The sequence below is a fragment of the Saimiri boliviensis genome, chromosome 1 (genome assembly GCF_048565385.1).
Source record: "Saimiri boliviensis isolate mSaiBol1 chromosome 1, mSaiBol1.pri, whole genome shotgun sequence".
NCBI lineage: Eukaryota > Metazoa > Chordata > Mammalia > Primates > Cebidae > Saimiri > Saimiri boliviensis.
This window is the reverse complement of record NC_133449.1, coordinates 226,419,779-226,438,766: the sequence shown is the minus strand read 5'-3', so window position 1 is coordinate 226,438,766 and position 18,988 is coordinate 226,419,779. Positions and strand designations below refer to the sequence as shown.

General features: G+C 37.3%; 1 long non-coding RNA gene across 1 annotated transcript in view; it reads left to right on the top strand.

Moving 5' to 3' along the window:
- The window catches only part of LOC141580892 (uncharacterized), a 433,710-nt gene extending 416,260 nt beyond the window's left edge, over nucleotides 1–17,450 (top strand). The window contains exons 3-4 of the long non-coding RNA XR_012513340.1: nucleotides 10,551–10,648; nucleotides 12,650–17,450. This is a non-coding gene — a long non-coding RNA (uncharacterized LOC141580892). The remainder of the gene's footprint in view (nucleotides 1–10,550; nucleotides 10,649–12,649) is intronic.
- Nucleotides 17,451–18,988: the final 1,538 nt, after the last annotated feature.

Sequence of the window (18,988 nt, the reverse complement as noted above, 5' to 3'; positions counted from 1 at the left end):
CTAGCTTAGGTAAGGTTTTTCTAGCACTCTCCCTGCACCCACCAGACATTCAATGCCCTGCCTGTCCCCAGCCAAGCACATGGGTCAAGATGCAGTGTTTCCCAGGCTTGGTCATTCTTTGCTGAATGTCCTATGTTGAGATTTACTCCTTTTAGGAGGATGCAGTAGGAGGTGTGTCCTGTTCCTGTGTCTGTCTGGTGACTTCCCTATTCCATCCTTAGGCATTGGACCCAGTCATCACCCCAGAGTCAGCCCCTGGTGTTTACAGTTCCTGGTTCCCCTCTCTCTCCTCAGCTGCTACCCGCACCACCTGCCAGTCAGGAAAAGGAAATGATAGCCCTGCCTGCTTCTCTCTGTATTTGGGATATTAGTATTTTCTGTCCTTTGCTGACGTTGCTCTTTAGTGCTGTGGCTGGCACGGTAGCACAAGGTCACACCAGGACAGAATCTTTTGCTTCTTTTCCCAGCTGTCACTTTTTGAAGTTAACATCATTGGTGATGACCCTTTGTTTAGTTGTTTCTCACAATTTTTTTTATTTTTATTTTTTTATTGCATTTTAGGTTTTGGGGTACATGTGAAGAACATGCAAGATTGTTGCATAGGTACACACATGGCAGCGTGGTTTGCTGCCTTCCGTCCCCTCACCTGTATCTGTCATTTCTCCCCATGCTATCTCTTCCCACCTCCCCACTCCCCCTCCCTCCCCCATTTCCCCCCAACGGACCCCAGTGTGTAGTGCTCCCCTCCCTGTGTCCATGTGTTCTCATTGTTCAATACCCGCCTGTGAGTGAGAATATACGGTGTTTGATTTTCTGCTCTTGTGTCAGTTTGCTGAGAATGATGGTTTCCAGGTTCATCCATGTCCCTGCGAAGGACGTGAACTCATCGTTTTTGATGGCTGCGTAATATTCCATGGTGTATATGTACCACATTTTCCCTATCCAGTCTATCATCATTGGGCATTTGGGTTGGTTCCAGGTCTGTGCTATTGTAAACAGTGCTGCAATGAACATTCGTGTGTACGTGTCCTTGTAGTAGAATGATTTATAATCCTCTGGATATATACCCAGTAATGGGATTGCTGGGTCTTACAAATTTTTTTAAGCTCCGTTTTACACCTCTTTTAAATTTTGTTAAAAATTTGTACATAACTAGCTAATTAATTTCATCCATTTTATTTCATAGTAGGGCAGATAATATTTATTTATTTGTTTGTTTTCAATAGATAGAGTCTTACCATATTGACAAGGCTGGCCTGGAAATCCTGGCTCAAGGGATCCTCGGCCTTAGCTTCCCAAGTAGCTGTGACTCCACGGGAAGATAGACTTTTGATGGTTCTTCATTTCATCATCTTTAGTCAGAATAATTGTTAAATAATTGTTAAAAATGTTTTTTGGCTAACAATTGACAACTTTATTCAATACTAAGATTTGCTTGGGTTCGAGCTTTTGCCTCGTGACCTTAACCAGCCACTTCACCTCTCTAAGGCTCAGGTTTCTCATATTTAAGAATTGAGGTAACCCACAACACAGCAATGTTTTAAGTATTGCATGGAGGAATGGCGTCTAGCTTTCAGCAGAACACCTCACTTGTGGTAAGCCGTCCATAATAACAGTGACAGTGGGAATGATGAGTGAATGCTCTTTGGGAGGAGCAAGGGACAGAGTTGATAAAAGAGGAAGAAATTGGTCTGTTAGGAATCTGCAAGTCTGAAGCAAACTTCGAAGAAAAAACAATGAGAAAAAAACATTGATTTTTAAAGATTATGGTGATAAACAATAGAAGAGCCCAAATCACACCTATAACCAGCAGTGGGATAGACCCCACTCACATATACATACATATCCACACATATCCTCACACACACCACATCATCCACATACGCTCACTGACATATACATGTATATGTACACAGAAGGCATGGTTTGGAAAGCCATAGAGTGAGACCTTTTTAATTACATCTTTATCTGAAATATTCAACCTGCCTCAGTCTTACCATCAGGAGTATCCAAGGCTGTTTCTGGCACAGTTCTACCCCAGATACAGGTCATTCACTTGACTACACTTTGACTTGACCTTGTAAACAAGCTTCTGCCCCTTCTGTGGGCCATGTGGTTTCTGTGGTCTTTTATTTTTTAACCTGTTAGAACACTCTTAAGTTAAGCTTTGTGGATTTAACATCCCACTCCCGCTGGAACCTGACAGTGGTTTCCTATTTCTGGTTTTTTGCTAAGGAATGATGAGAAATAAAAAGCATAAGAGCAAGGTCACCACAATACGCTAAGTAAGAAATCTGTCCACAGTGAACATTTCCAGAGGGCTTCCTCTCAGGGTGATTTTCTCTTTGTCCTGTCTTAGAAGATGAGCTACAATTCTCTGAATTATTTGCCACATTACTTACATTATCAAGCATGATATTTCAATCTTCACATCTGCTTGTAATTAAAGAGAAGAGTCTCTGAATGTCACAAAGACACTGGAGTACGTGCAATGGGACCTGTAAGCTGCTGCAGGAAGATTTTGATAGAATTTCCCTGATATCTTAAAACATTGTTACTCAAAAAACAAAAACAAAATAATGCCTCACTGACACATTTTCCCTGTGAGTGTCGCTAGACCTACTGCTGTGCCAAGTTGTTAACTCAGATCTCTGTTTAGTCAGATGATATTTGTTTGAGTTGTTAAGAATCAAGCCTGTCTCCAGAGAGTTCAAGTGCAATAGAAGAGAAGATAGAAGATGAGAGGGTAGAACTGATGGCTAATCTCAGAAATGCTTGGTAATCTGGGTTAAGACTAAGTCAAACATACTCAAATGAAGGATGATAGTGTTACCAACAGAGGAGTCCTTTGAAAAGTTCTTAGGCTCATGAATTCTCAAAGTGTGAAGATCCATCTTTGTGGACCCTGTGTGCCTATTGTGTGCCCGTGCTACTTCTTAATGGGTTTAGCATGGATGAAATCTCTGAAAACATTTCTAAAGATCAAGCGGAGGCAAGCAGAGGTGAAGGCAAGGTAGAAGGTAGTAAAAGCCAACCTGGTACATTTGCAGGCTGTTCAAATACAGGCCTCAGCAGAACCATCCCTGGAAACAAACTTTTTGAGCCTCTGAAGGAAACTCTGGATGGATGATATTCAGTCATTATAGCACCAAACGAGTTCAGTTTATTGCTCAGAAAGCAAAGAATTCAATATAGAAGCACACCAAGGGAAGAAGATACAGGGGCCTATGAGGACCCACTTTCTCTATTCAGTTAAACATAACTCCACACGATAAGGAAAATGTACAGGAAAGTTTATGAAGCTACATGAAATCCAGTAAAAGGGGAAAAAATTCTAAGAAATCGGTTCATTTTTTTAAAAGCAGAATGGTTCCAAAATGTCTCTTGTCCAGAAGACAAATGCGGTAACTCAGAAGAAAAGCATCTTCAGAGATTAGAAGTGTATAGCAGCTGGGCATGGTGGCTCGTGCCTGTAATCCCAGCTCTTTGGGAGGCCGAGGCAGGCAGGTCACCCAAGGTCAGGAGTTCAAGAATAGCCTGGCCAACGTGGTGAAACCCAATCTCTACTAAAAATACAAAAATGTTGCGGGCGTGGTGGTGTACGCTTATAATTCCAGCCACTTGAAAGACTGAGGCCAGAGAATTTCTCAAAACCGTGAGGCAGAGGTTGCAGTGAGCCAATATCATGCCGTTGTACTCCAGCCTGGGTGACAAGAGTGAAAACTCCATAAAAAAATAAGTAAATAAAAGAAGTGTACAACAAACAGCTAAACCAAATGATTATAATCTCTATTTTTTTTACAAAGATTTTTCAGATTAAGGTAATAAATATATTGATCAAGAAATAAACATTGCACTAACATGCCAATTACATTCTGCTTCTTGAGAACACAGTGCAATACATGCAGAAATGACTACTATGAAATATGACAGGAAATATTTTCAAACTTAAAAAATGATCAGCAAAAACCTAAAAGCAGAAGGAAATATCAAGAATTAGGCCTATGAAATCATACTGCTGCTCTTCCGATCTAGTCTCATTCCTCCAAGCAGCAGGGCTCCTAAACCATGTAATTTTGTGGTGAACAAATGACATAACAACTTTAAATGTAGCCTGTGTCTATTCAGTATAAAATGTCTGAAGATAAATTTAATGCACTCTCTTCTGTTTTTTTGTTGCCTGTAATCCTATAGCATCACCAAGTTTTATCTTCAAGGTCCTCTGCTTTATTTTTTTCTTCAGATAAGATATTGATTCATTATTTGTTCACTCATTCAACATTCAACACACACTGTGTGACAGGCCCTACTGGCCTGAATGACCACATTCTTTACTAGATAACCCCAGGCCTTTTCCTTAATCACAGCTCATTGGACCTGATGCGAAAACTGACCCAAAGACGGTGGCTCCATTTGCTTCCAAAACTTATGGCTTGTGAGGCTTGGCTGAAAACTCTAAGTAGAGCCTGAAGTCCCTGACTAGTCAACAGATAAGGGTCAGAAACATAACTCTCAAAGCTTTCAAGATGCAACAAGGGTTGGATCGGCCCCTCTGAGCTATGTACAAGCTGAATTAAGAGACAGGCAGAGATAACAACCCTGAAGCCCCCAGGGACAAAGAGAAACCTCAATTCCTAATGGCTATACAATTTCAGGTCCTGGACCTCGTTAAATAATGAATGTAATATTTGATTTCTATCACCGTCACAATATATTTGTAAAAATTTAAGTTCTTAAGCTAGCTTAGGTGGGTTTCTGTTCCTTGCCACAAAAGGGCCCTGACAGGAAGACTGCTTTATTACATATGTCCTGAAGAATATAGCCGAGTCCATGAAAATCTAAAAGAGGCATTTCAGTGCAAGTCAATTGGAAGTTGGACTCACACTTATTAGCTAGCCATTGTCATCTTTATAATGATTGGCATTTTTAAATCTATACTTGTAGCAAATGCAGCTATCCATTTATATGTAAAAATTGAATTTGTTATCCCATCATGCTAGGTACAACTTTGGACAGACTCTGTATAATATATAGCAACTTACGGTTGAAACCTATCTTACTGGCAAGTCTAAAGTAAGAAGAGTTGGGTAAAAAACCAAAGTCCCTATGACTGTTACTGTGAACATAATACTATGTATTTAAAATCTCTTCTACACTATTTCCTTTCCAAAATATAGACCTGGAACTCCTGCCATGCGTCTGTGAGGTTATTGTCTTAAACTTCTGTTTCATCCCTCTATGACATACTTTAGATCATGAAACGTGTTCTTTCATCTTTTTGAACATGTCACTATAATGTCTATTTTGCAGTAAATCTGAACCAATAAAAACTTCCTGAGTGAAATAATTCTTTGGTTCTAATGTTATTTTTAAACTCAAAGAGGGTTATACCTATAGCCCAGAAATATGAGGACGATCTGTCTTTTAGAAAACTAAATTGTGTTCTTCCTCTTTATATAAAATAAGTGAAAGTATTTTAATTACATGGATATATCTGTACAGTTTGTGTTATTTTCTTGAAATAAAATAAAAAAATTAATCATTATATCAGTGTTTACAAAGGGCCTTAATGGTAAAAATAAAATTTGTATGTAGTTTGATAGTGATGAGTTAATTGCAGCGCATGAGATACTTTCTATACATATTTAGGAAAGAAAGCAGCTTCCACAATACAAAACAAAGCAGTTAGAAAAATTAACTGGAAAATGCAACCAATAAATGTTTGTCAAATAGGGAAAAGCTTTTGTCGTCAACAAAACCACATAGTTAACAAAAGTTAGTAAGATGCTGAGTCAAAGGAAGAGAGATGAATTCATGGTAGTGCTAACCACAACTATGTAATATATACATGTAAATGTAAAGGACATAGAATAACCAAAACAATCTTGAAAAACAGAACAAAGGAGGAGGACTTAGCAATACCTGATTTTGAAAATTACTATTCTATTGTAATCAAGACAATATAGTGGCAGTGTAAAGCTCAACAAAATACTATAGATAATTCAGAAATAAACCCATAAATATTTGGTCGATTGATTTTTGATAAAGCATTTTCAATGAATGCTACAGGAACAATTCAATATCTCCATGGGGAAAAATTAACGTCAACTCTTACCTCATACCAGACATAAAAATTAACTTGAATGGATTATATAACTAGATGTAAATAATTAAAGCCATACAATTTCTTTAAAATAAAAAGCATAGAAAAAGGGGAGGTGGGAAGAGATAGCATGGGGAGAAATGACAGATACAGGTGAGGGGACGGAAGGCAGCAAAGCACACTGCCATGTGTGTACCTATACAACAATCTTGCATGTTCATCACATGTACCCCAAAACCTAAAATGCAATTAAAAAAAAAAAATCTTTATGACACGGGCATGAAAAAGATTTCTTGAAATTCAAAATTCAAAAACCATAAAAGTCAACATTGTTAATTGAATTTTATCAAGACAAATATTTCTGTTCTGAGACACCATTAAAATATGAAATAGCCAAGTCACAAATTGAGAGGATATATTCACAATACATAATCTGATAAAAATCTTGTATTCAGGATGTACTAAGAGCTCTTAAAATTCAGGAATAAAAAGACAAACAGTTCAAATAAAATAAACAGGGAGAAGATTTAAACTGACATTTCACAAACAAAAAACAAATATGAATGGTCAATAAACACATAAAATATGTTTAAAATCATGAGTTATCAGGGAAATATAAGTTGAAACCATGAGATACCACTTCATGCCCACTCAGATGGCTAATATTAAAAAGACTGAAAAGCTTGGCAATGATGTGGAGGGACTAGAATTCTTATAAATTGCTGGTGGGAATGTAAAAGTGAAATAGCAAAACCAGCAGTTCCCCGTGAAATGAAATGTACTCTTACCACACAATCCAGCAGTTCCACTCAAGAGATACTCAAAAGAAATAAAAACATGTTTTTTATAAAGACTTGTATGTAAATGTTTCTAGAATCTTTATTTCAATAAAGCCAATAATTAGAAATAACCCAAATATACAGATAAACTGCAGCATGTCTATACACTGAAATATTGCGCAACCATCTAAAGGGACAGCTTACAAATGCATGCAACAATGTGAATGAAGCTAAAAAACCTTACACAATTAAAAGATGCCAGAAACATAATATTCCATTTATATGAAATTATAGAAAGAACAAAACTAATCTACAGTGAGAAAAAGCAAATCAATAGTTACCTGGGGTTCTCTGGTTGTGTGTGCATGTGCATGTGTGTGTGTGTGTGTGTGTGTGTGTGTGTGTGTGTGTCTGTGTGTGTGTGTGTAGTGTGGTTGACTGGTAAGGTACACAGAAAATTTTGGGATTGATAAGAAGATTCTATATTTTGCTGGTTAAGGTGGTTCTATAGATCTATGTATTGAATACATGGATAAAGAAAACCCATCTTAAAGTTATGACTTAAAGTCTTTTGACCAAACTTGTAAATTTAACTCTACAAAGGAAGGTCAGCCAAATGACCTGGGTGTGCATCAACTTGGAAGGAGCATCCAAGTTTCATTGTCTCAACAAGAAATAGACCCACCGATTATCCAGATCTTGTGGCTTCTTTTGGCTAAGGAGGTGTTTTTTTTCTTTTTGATCTGGTAATATTTCCATAACTTTAGTAATATGTTAAAATTATATTCTTAAAACCTTTGGAAAATATCAAAATTAACATACCTAAAACTCCAGGCTCATATAGAAACTAACATAGAAAAAAAGAAGTAACTTTAAACCCAAGAATAAATTTATATATAACCGTATTAATTTGTGTATATTTGTCTGATTTTTAAAATAATTTATGCCATCTATTCAGCAATACCAATATATTCGTTGTTTCAACTGTTTCAGGAAATTTAATTGATTAAATTTGTCATTAGTGACCAAATGCTCCAGGAAAAAAGTTTCTAAAGCTTTTATCTGTTGTAAGAATTTAATAATTCTTCCACTCAGTGTTATGTGGTTAAATGTATTTACATGTTTATAAAAGGTGCACAAAACCATCTTGCCACAAATAAAGAACTACAGTTGACTCTCGAATAGTGTTGAAGTATGCAGGTATACTTATATGACACTTTTCTTTTGTCTCTGCCACCCCCATCTTCTTCCTCCCCAGCCTGCTCAACATGAAGACCTTTATGATGATCCATTTCCATGTAATGCGTAGTAAACATATTTTCTCTTCCTTATTGTTTTCTTAGTAACACTTTGTTTTCTCTAGCTTACCTTATTGTAAGAATATAGTGTATAATACACATAACACACAAAATATATGTTCATTAATGGTTTATATTATCAGTAAGGCTTCCAGTCAACAGTAGGATATTAATAGTTAAGTTTTGGGGAAGTTGAAAGTTATACATGAATTTTTGGCTGCATAGTGGGAGGCAGTGCCCCTAAGCCCTGAATTGTCAAGGGTCAACTGTACTATACACATGGCTCCCTGTGAACCATCAAAAAATCTGGGATTTGCAGCATTATCCTAGGGAAGGACGTGTCATTTACATAGTTAGGCTAATCTCAATTTCAAGGAACAGAAAAGGTTTCGGTAAACAAGAAAATAATTATGGGCAGCATCTCAGGAGTCACATGCTTTTAAGCACTTCTGAGGCTGAAATATGTAGCCATGATTTGACCGAGAATTGTGGGCACCCTGTTGTCGTAGTTTGGATTTACCCCAAACACAAAGCCTGAGTGGAAATTCAGGGGCAATGATTTAGAAAAAACCAGTAAGGGAGTGGGGAAGCAGGATAGGAAAAGGGGAAGAAGCTAAGTAAGAGTGTGATTTTGGCCTAATCTCAAGGGCATCACAGGCTTGAGATGAAGGAACTGGACTTATATCCCACCCCAGGGCATGTAGGCTACAAGCCACCCTGGAAGGACAAAGGTAAAGGTAGCCTTGAGAAGAAAAGAATGGAAATTTCAAAAGAATGGCAGCTCCAGTAGCTCCAGTGTCCAAGGGCAGTTGTGACAGTTGTTAAGGGCAAAGCCCAGCAGTTTGAGGGATGCATTCACAGAGCTAGTAATCGGGTGGGATAGCAACAGGCCCACTGCACTCATGCAGTCTAACAATATCACCCCTTCAACCCAGTGTTCTCCAATACTAGGCAAGATGCTAAGAGTTACTTAGAAAAAAAAAAAAAAAAAGAAGAAGAAGAAGAAGAAGAAAGGACAGACTTCAGTGGCAGGGCTTAATCTCTGTACAATTTTCCAAAGACATTCAGATCTGACTCCAAAATGCAAAATCCACCCAGGAAAGGGAAACATCCCCCAAATAAAAGCCTATAGATAAAGAAACTTTTCCTTCTTAAAAGTGAGTTTAGGAATTATTTGAATACAATGTCCAAGAGACATTGATATCCCTTGAGATGGATCTCACCTGTACCTTAAACACCTTTTTCAAGAATTCCTTTCAACCACATATGTTACTCTTTCTGACAGAAGTTCTGGTGAGCACACCTTATTATAGTTTTAGTGCTGTTCTAACACCCCTTGCAGATTGGTGCCACAGGCAACTTCCCAATGGGCCCCCTTTCATACAACTCAATATAGCAAGTCTAAAAGTGAATTAGAACAGTGGGACATCATCTACTGGCTATCCGTATAGCTGACTTCATCACTTCTTTCAACTATTTGCTCAAACATCTTAGTATTACCTGCTCTGCATACTCTGTTTAAAATTACAAACTCTGCCTATCAGCATTATGAATTCTCTTGATCCTCCCTTACCAAACGCTACCTTTTTTTATTTGTAGAACACTTACTACCTTCTAAGTGATAGCACTATTTATGTATCGTATCAGTATCTTATTGTCTGTTTCTGTCCCCATTAAGAAGAAACTACATGAAGTGAGGGCTTCATTTATTATGTGTTTCAAGCATCTGGAATAGTGTCCAGCACACAGTAGGTGCTCAAAAAATATTTACTGCTTTAGTCATCTTACAGTTTAAGTGACTCAGATAACCTGTTGTCCTTGAAGCATGAGCCCTTTGTTCCCAGTGCTGGTAATTCAACCATTCTCATAATTTAGCCACAGCTCACAGCTGATTAGGTCTGATCAGTTATCCTTGATCTGAAACATCTCTAGGGGATATGCTTCTCAAGACAAACCAAGAATTTCTTATGTGTCTGCTTAAATGGGGTTTCCTGAGGTATAGATCCATGCACCAATCAACTGTGGTCACAATAACAGGACTACAGGACATGACACGTGACAACTTTTGCAGAATAAATGTCCTATGGTGACCTTCTCCCATGCCACAGGGGGCTGTGGGTATAGACTGTTGTAATACGGACTGGCCAGTGCAGTTTAAGCCAGTTATGAGTCCTTTTCCACTGTGCTGAATTTTTGCAACAATTCTTTTTCTCTCCCTTCGAAATGAGGTCAGTGGGAAAAGTTCAGACTTGCACTGCGCCTGAAACACTAATTTTAAAATAAATATATATGTAAATATACATGGATGTTAACTGGTGACTTCAGGGCTTTGGACCGCTGTCAGTTGACTCTCAATGTTACCTGTTTCAGCCCTTAAGAAAAATCATGTCTTATGACAGAGTTGCCGGCAAGAACAACAGCCCGGAAGAGAGGCCTGGAGTTTAGTAGGAAACTGTAATCGTATTCAGGTAAGTGTATTTGTGGATTATCGCCTGGATGTGGAATTAAAAAGGGATGTGGATGCAGTGATTCCTTTGACTTCCTCAAGTCCATGAAAGTTAGAAAGGAATAAAATAAAATGTAATGTTGTGGAAAGAACTGGACACCAGTGTTCTCATTTAGCTCTGTCTCTATGAAGTCATGCAACACTGGCTACATAATTTAACCTCTCCAGAACCCCATTCTCACGTCCTTAAAACAACAGAGCTGGAAGAGAGACCCTCCAAAGGCTTGCCAGTCATCATCACTTAGAATTCTGGATTCAAACTACTTGGGCAAACATTCTGCTAAATTCCCCCAAATCCATCACCTATTCGGTAAGTACATTTTCCACAGATAAGATTTTGAAACCACTACACACGTTTTACATTTTATAAGCTGTGTTCAGGCAGAAACTAAAGAAATAATATTTATAAAATCAATTTCTATTACTATCTGGCATTGTTTTATGTCATGTACACCACTTTAACCATTTAAGAAAGATACCTTTTTATCCATAAAACATTAGATGTGGTACTAATCCATTATAAACTAAATGCCAAGGGCCACAGGTAACCCTACAAGTACCAGCTTACTGTATTATGCTGAGAGAGATAGATTATACAGCACAATGCACTGCCCATATGATTAGAACATAAAATTCATGAGTTTTAGATTGCTTTGCAGCAAGAATTTTTAGTTTTTTAACCAGAATCCTGCATGTGCACCCTATAGAGCTGCAGACATTGTTCAGCAGCTAGTGCTCAACTGTCTTTTGCCCAAGATATTAGTAAAACATACAGAAGTTTAATATTTCATTAGTAAAATGATTCATTCTTTTGGCTTCTCTCTGGTATTAGACTGAGTATGCAGTCAGACAACTCATAACTCTTGTATCCGGATAATACAGCAGTTCATCCTCAATCCTAAATCAGCTGCAGAATGATAGAACACAAACTTGGTGTCTGGCTTGTCTAAATCCATCATTTAACACCTGGACAACCTTCTAGGTGAAGTGACAAGTTATAATGTTATATTTTTAAATGCCTACAGCTATAGTAACAGGTATTAATACAGCCTTTATATGTGCCAAGCATTGTTTCAAGGATTTTACATGTATTAATTTACTTAGTTCATTCTTCAACCTGATATTTGACAATCCTTAGGGGCGTGCTATTTATATCCTGTTTTACATATATGGAAATTGAAGAAAAAGGTGCTAAGTAACCTGGTTAAGAAGACACAGCCAGTATGTGAAAGGCCCAGTATTTGAATCCAAACAATTTGTCTCCATGTATAAACATATGTTTGTACCAGAAGAGAAATAGACCCCCAGTAAAAAACAGGTTTTTTACACTGTAATTTAAACACACAAATATTCATATTTTACTCATTCACACCTCTACACCAAAAACAATCTGCTTTCATAGGTGAGTTTTCTTTTGTTGGATCATGAATGTCATGCTGAAGAATTACACAGTGGATCTGAACTTATTACCAGCATGTCACACTGGGGACTTGGTTTGGATTTACAACATGCTCATCACATGCCATGTTAAATAGAGGCATTGACAGCTAACTTTCTGGCTTTTAGTAAGACTAATTATATAGGTTTAGTCTGCTCTAGGATTCACTGAATGAGTTTAACATAAGAAATACACTATTTGGCACAAAGTAAGAAGATTTAAATTAGTATCATGATTCAAAGGAATGAGGAGAAAGAAAGCAAATCCTGAACTTCTTCATAAAATTTTAAGGAAAGAATAATTAAGAAGTGAAATTAAGCTAGTAGAATCTCTTTTATTCAATCTTCAAAATAAAGTCAGCTCAAATTATTTTGCCCTCTACCAAGGATGAGTTTCTCCTTTATTTTCCCTTAAATATCATCATATTGATGGTTGTTGTTATGGTTAATTTTATGTGTCAAATTGACTGGGCCATGAGATGCCCCGATATCTGATTCAACATTATTTCTGGGTATGTCTGCACAGGTGTTTCTGGAAGAGATTGACATTTGTATTGAAAGACTGAGCAAAACAGATGACCCTCCCAACCAGCTGAGGAGCTTAACAGAATAAAAACGTGGAGGAAGACTGGACTTGCTCTCTCTCTGCTTGGCTGTTGGAGCTGGAACATGAGTCTTTGGCCTTCAGCATTCCTGGTTCTCAGACTTTCAGACTCTAACTGGAATCCATACTATCAGCTTTCTGGCTCTCAGGACTTTGAACGATACCACCAGCTTTCCTAGGTCTCAACTTGCAGATACAAAATTACGGAACTTCTCGGCCTCCATGGTCACATGAGCCAATTCTTCATAATCTCTCTCTCTGCCTCTCTCTTTATATATATATGTGTGGAATAGATACATATTTCTCCTATTGGTTTGTTTCTTTGGAGAACCCTAAAAACTTTGCCATTGTTCTTACAGATTTTTATCATTTCTAGTAAGTGTAGGTACTTTATATACATTGCTTCTTATTTCTAATCCTGACTACAGTACTGCAAATTATTACTATCCCCTTTTTCAGTGTAAGAACCCGAGGTTCTGAGAAGCAAAGTAACTTGCCTGAGGTTACACCACCATTCTTCAGGATGGCAGCGTTTATCATTATTAATATCCAAACCTAAATTTGCACAATGAGATATCACCTCATACTCATCAGGGCACCTGCTATTTAAAAAAGAAGAAGAAAAGGAGTATTGGTGGCAATATGGAGAAGCTGGAAACCTTGTACACTGTTGATAGAAACTTAAAATGGTGCAGCCACTATGGAAGATAAAATGGCAGTTTCTAAAAAACTTAGAAATATTACCACATGATCCAACGATTTCACTTTTGGGTATACACACAAAAGAATTAGAAGCAGAGGCTCCAAGAGCTATTTGTACAGTCGTGTTCATGATAGCACTATCATGGTAGCCAAAAGGTAGAAGCAGCAACTGTTCACTGATGGATTAATGGATAAGCAAACTGTGATATATACAAACAATAAAATATAATTTAGCCTTAAAAAGGAAGAAAATTCTGACGCATGCTACAACACGTATGGACCTTACGGTCATTAGGCTAAATGAAATAAGCCAGTCACAAAAAGACAAATACTGTATGATTCCACTTTGCTGAGATACTTAGAATAGTCAAATTTATAGACATAGAGTAAAATGGTGGTTGCCAGGGCTGGGGGGAAGAGAAGGAATGGGAAGCTGTTGAATGGGTATAGAGTTTTACAAAAAGAAAGAGTTCTGCAGATTATATGCACGACAATGTGAATGTACTTAACAGTACAAAACTGTACACTTGATAAAGGTTAAGAAGGTAAGTTTTGTGTAGATTTTGGCACAATTGAAAATTAAAAAGAAAACTAACTTTACTCAGAATGTATTACATGTGCCAAGCAGTGACACTGTTCATTTAATCCTTATAGTAGTAACCCCATAAGGTAGGTCTTATTATTCCTATTGTACTGATGACAGTTGTAATAGGCTGAATAATGACACATCGAGATGTCAGTGTTCAAATCCTCAGAACCTGTGAATATGCATACTTTGCAGATGTGATTAGTTGAAGACCTTGAGATGGGGAGACTAAACTGGATTTTCTGAGTGGGCCCAATGTAATCAGACGTATCCATATAAGAGGAAAATAGGGAGGACTTGACTGTGAGAGAGGAGAATGAGAGTCATGCAGCATGATAAAGACTTAACTAACCACTGCTGGCTTTCAAGATGGCAAAAGAGGCTGCAAACCAAGGAACGCATGTAATCTTAGAAACCAGAAAAGGCAAGGTAATGAATTCTCCCCTGGTTTCCCCAGAGAAGACACAGCCCTACTTACTTATTTTAAGACTTATAATCTCCAGAACTGAGAGATGATAAATCTGTGTTGTTTTAAGTCACTAAGTTTGTTGTCATTTTACAGCAGCAACAGGAAACTAATTCAGGAAGTTCTATAACATGTTCAATATTGCACAATTACTAAATTTTACACTTAAGTTGCCAGTTCAGATCTATACAACTACAGAAACTGAGTTCTCAGTGAGCCTATGACAGAGTCAGTCAAATGAACTGCTTGGCACAACAAAGTAAGAATGTCTTCACACCAATCGTACGGTGATATCTGCCTTCCTCTTATTCATATGTACATTTCTCTGCTTAAGAGTTCTCAGAATGTTTAACATTTACTTTTCAATTATTTGAGGTTGATGTTGTTTAAGTAGCACCCACTGGATAGAAGACTGGAATACAAAAATTAATATTTCTGCCAAATATCATCTATAAAAAATTGTAACTGAAAATAGATTACTTTCTCATTGGAATATTTTTTTTCTGGTAATAATTGCTTGAATTGAAGAGAGGAGAAAATATCTGACAAAGAAGAATTGCAAACATAACCCAATACTACAAAAAGTCAAACTGTCATCACCCTGAGAGACTTTCACTTATAACTTTAAAGCACCGTTATTATTATCATTATTACATAACAATGTTTTCTGTTTTCTAATTTTTTCACTGAGGTATTACTGCATATAGTAACAGATCCTAAATTTACAATCTGATGAGTTTTGACTTATGTAACCAATATCCTAGTCTAGATAGAATATTTTCCTCACCAAAAGATAACAAGGAAAGTTATCATTTCCTTCTCATGCCCCTTTCCAGTTCTGATCTTCAGGAAACTATGATCAGACTGTAAGCAACCCATTTCTTACCCCCAAGCCATAATTCTGCTATGTCCATGTCTGATCATGCACATATTTGGAATAGAAATTAGGGTTATATTATTCACAGTGCACAATGAAAATACTTACTCACCTTTCAATTGACATTTCATGGTCTCCATAATTCAGCCCCTACCTGCCTCCATAATGATGGTCCCCTTCTCTCCTTTGAGTTTTCATCTTCAGTTATATGCTCTCTATACCCAGCAGAACCTCCTCCCCTCCCCCATAAACCTAGGAAATACCTATTCCTCTTTTAATATTGAAACTGCCTTTGCAAAATTATGACAGTAAGAGAACTCTAACATAGTTGACTCTATCTTGTTTCTAACCTCCAAGCTGTTCTTGGTCATTCCTCTTTAGGAGGAATTTTACTTACAGTTTAACCTTAAAGCAAGGATGATAATAGCTCTTCCCAAAATTAAACCATCTTTGTAAAACTAGCGAAAGGCCAGAAGGTGAGAGTTAGAAGGGAGCTTGAGTGCTGCTAAGATATAGTTTAACAATAACCAGCCGTTTCTCTGGAGGTCACAAAATTTGTAACTTCCTCAATTACTCCTGTAGATAATGTCACTATTGTAGAAGCTAAGATTGTCCTTTTGAGACTTTGCTTCAGACTTTTGCATTTCTGATGATCAGCTAGTCCTGTGACCCCCAACCAGAGGTTGACTCAGTGCCCGAGAATCATTTTTCCACACCCCTATTATTTCACCCCCAACCAATCAGCATTCCCCACTCCCTAGCCACCTGCCCATCCAACTATTCTTGAAAAACTTCTGACTAATTTTTCAACTTCTGGGCCTTTGAGGAGACTGATTTGAGTAATAACTCTATCTTCCACATGGTTGGCTTCATGTCCATTAAACTCTTTCTTTTTTGCAATACCACAGTCTCAGTGAACTGGTTTTGTCTGGCAGGACGAATTCATCAGGTGATTACAATGACAATTCAAGGGCTACTTCTTTACTGAAACCTTTCCTGAAGTTTTTCCCAATCTGTGAAGAATTATCTCCTCCTTTGTGCTCTCAGTGTATCATAATCACTCTGCTCAAACAAAATCCAATATTGCATTTCTTTATACATGTTAGACCATAAAAGAGGGTTGCAAATCAAATACCTTAATGACCAAGAGAAGAATAAGTGAGTAAAACAGCTAGAATTAATATAATATGGAATAGTGAGTGTGTAGCAAAGTAGAAAGTACATACTACTACCTAGAGCATGCAAATCAATTTATTTTAGAACAAATAAAAACCGAAAAAACCTGGGAGCAAAAAACTTATGACACAATCTTTTCTATATGTAAGCCACTTAAGTTGGTGAATACTCTTGAAGATGGAAGGCGACAAATACTAGTGACCAGCAAAGGTTTAAAGAAGGCTGTATGTCAGAGTTTCCCAGCTCAATCCCAGTCTAGCAATCTGCTCTATTGCCTGTGAGAGTGAACCGCAACTAATTGCCTTTACTTAAATTTCTAAGTATTAGCTGAGACAACAGGAAACAATTTTCATCCCAATACCCAATTACAGTTTAATTTTACTTTCATAGAGAAAGACAAAGATATGATTTCTCAAAAATGCAATATTACTCTGTTTGACATCAGACAACAGCTCCTTCTCATTAAGCATTAAACTTGGGATTTTACAATATCTATAGCATGTTCAAATTTTATAGGCAACTGTTGCATATCATGTGTTTAACTGGGATCTAAATGTATGACATAGTGTCAGATGATTTCCTCATTAATGCTCACAAAAAGTCCCTTACGATACTTATTCATTTTGACAGCATTGCTTTCTTGGATCTTTTCACTCTCGTTGTAAGGGGTCTCACTTCAAACTACATTTTATGAAGTACGTGCTAAGATAGAAACAGAAGCCAAAAGTTTGAGCAATGTCACTAGTTAGATGTTGCACTGAGGAAATCAAGCATCAGAACTTCCAAGGGAAATGTGGAATGAAGAACAGTCAGTTTTGTAAACTCTCTTTAATCCTCTAAAAGACTATGATGAGTGATTTTCATCAGAATTTTAGATAGCTAATATCATCTGAAACATCTACTTAGGTAGGCAGCACCGTATAGATATTAATGTTAAAGACTCTGAAGTCAGAGGCCTCGGGTCAAACCCAAGGTCACTTAATCACTTGAGCCTCAGTTCCCCATCTATAAATTTGAATTGATCACCAAAACTGCAGTAAGAATACTAGCTACCTGTTAGGCATGTTAAAAAGAGCAAGTAATATAATTTACAGTGTTTAGCATCACTTGACACATAGCAGGTGATATGGTTAGGCTTTGCGTCCCCGTTCACATCTCATCTTGAATTGTAATTCCCCAAATCCCTGTAATCCCCATGTGTCAAGAGAGAGACCAGGTGGAGGTAATTGAATCACGGGGGCAGTTTCCACCATGCTGTCCTCATAATAGTGAGTGAGTTCCCACGAGATCTGATGGTTTTACAAGGAGCTCTTCCTGCTTTGCTCAGCACTTCTCTTTCCTGTGGCATTGTGAGGAAGCTGCCTTGCTTCCTCATTTTCTTCTGCCATAATACTAAGTTTCCTGAGGACTCTCCAGTCATGCTGAACTGTGAGTCAATTAAACCTCTTTTCTTTATGTATTACCCAGTCTCCGCTGTTCTGTATAGCAGTATGAAAATGGACTAATACTCAAGAAATCATAACGTGTACTATTATTATTTACCTGGAATCACCAGTAAATTAGATGGCATTTAATTACTTTTGGTAATAAAGAAGCTTACTTTCTACTATTTTTCATACTGATTGTTTAAAAGCTTCAATATTTGTTTTGTACACATACACAACCACCTATGTATAAACAATTTTTATAATAAGCCTATAGTATTAAAAAAGGATAATTCTACCTAGAGTTATGATAAGGAGGGAATGGTCCTTTAGGGAAACCTCCAACAGTAGTGTTAGAAACCATGTGTGTACCTATGCAACAATCTTGCATGTTCTTCACATGTACCCCAAAACCTAAAATGCAATTAAAAAAAAAAAACTAGCAGGAAACTATAGTGTAATTACTACACATACAAGGCTCTGTGTTCTTATTCAATTACTGCCTTCACAGGCCTTTCATATTTTTATTCAAGCACAGTAAAGACAATATGGCATATTCAATCTCTACTTGGATAATTATAAATAATTAAATTTAATTAAACCCTAACTATGCATAGTGGGAAAAAAAAAACTAGCATTTCCCTGGGATGTTCATGCAATCTCGTGACTAGCTCGGCTAACTGTACACTGCCACACCAAACTTGAAAATTATTAGAAACCTAAAAAGCAACCCATACCGCTAATTTAAGATGTGCCCTGGAACAAATCACTCAACGTCTGTGGGACTTAGCTTCCTCACCTACATAGCCTGGGGTGGAATTAATTCTTTCCAAGACTTTTTCCATACTCCAGAGTCTGTGCTTATATGATTATCTAGTCTACCTTTTTCTTATCTCAACACAACTTAAGGAAAGCAGCACATTTCCATCTTTAGCGGTGGCAGAGATCCTCAAATGGAGTGATGGGTGCCCCCTACTGGAGTGTCTCAGAATTGCTAGTGTGGTGGAAAAGAGGAATTTGTAGATTGAAA